At 42.0% G+C, this 812-nt stretch overlaps 1 pseudogene; it reads left to right on the top strand.

Annotated features, from left to right (window-relative positions):
* The first annotated feature begins 52 nt into the window (after positions 1-52).
* LOC103582854 lies at positions 53-805 on the top strand (annotated as a pseudogene).
* The last annotated feature ends 7 nt before the right edge of the window (positions 806-812 follow it).

The raw sequence follows: 812 nt of genomic DNA, 5'->3' as shown, positions 1-812 counted from the left end.
GGCCCGGCTGGGCCGTGGCTATCGCGGCCACAGCCACAGCAGCCTCGCCACCATGGAGGTGCCCAGGACTGCCCCTCAGCCATACTTGGGGATGGTCCTGGGAAAGCTGTGCAGGACTTTGGCAGCAGCGCCTGAAGATCTGAGATCGGGCCCTGGTTTTCTGTGGGAATTGGTGATATGTGCGCCTCTTACTGGGATTTTTCTTCTCTTGTTTTTGTGGAGAAATGTTCAATCGATTAGAAGCCGGCTTTATGTAGGAAGAGAGAAAAAGCTTCCTGAAGAGCTTTCTGGACTAATCCAAGAAAAATGTAAAGTACTTGAAAAATTGAGCATTGTTCAAGATAAGTACGAAGGCTTACAGTCATCTTTGAAGTATGCCAGGTTTGAGAAGGAGTCAACATAATCACAAAGTTTGGAGGCACCTATGAAAAGCTGAACAGGTCCAAATCTAAACTGAAGGATGAAATCGTCTTTCTAGCAAAAGAATTAAAAGAACAGAAATCCAAACATTCTGAACAAGATGAATTGATGGCAGATATTTCAAAGAGGATACGGTACCTAGAAGATGACTCCAAATCCATCAAGTCACAAGTAGCTGAAGCCAAACTAATCTGCAAAATATTTCAAATGAATGAAGAACGTCTGAAGGTGGCAATAAAAGATACCTTGAATGAAAATACCCAACTTCAGGAAAGCCAGAAAGAGCTGTTACAAGAAGTGGAAGTATTGAAAAAACAAATGAGTGAATTTAATAAACAGAAAATAACATCTGAAGACTCCAAAGTACAGGCAGAACAAGTTCTAAGTGATAA

Source organism: Galeopterus variegatus, unplaced genomic scaffold, assembly GCF_000696425.1.
Source record: "Galeopterus variegatus unplaced genomic scaffold, G_variegatus-3.0.2 Scaffold18181, whole genome shotgun sequence".
Taxonomy (NCBI): domain Eukaryota; kingdom Metazoa; phylum Chordata; class Mammalia; order Dermoptera; family Cynocephalidae; genus Galeopterus; species Galeopterus variegatus.
The sequence above is the reverse complement of the archived record's forward strand: the minus strand, read 5'-3'. Positions and strand labels throughout refer to the sequence as shown.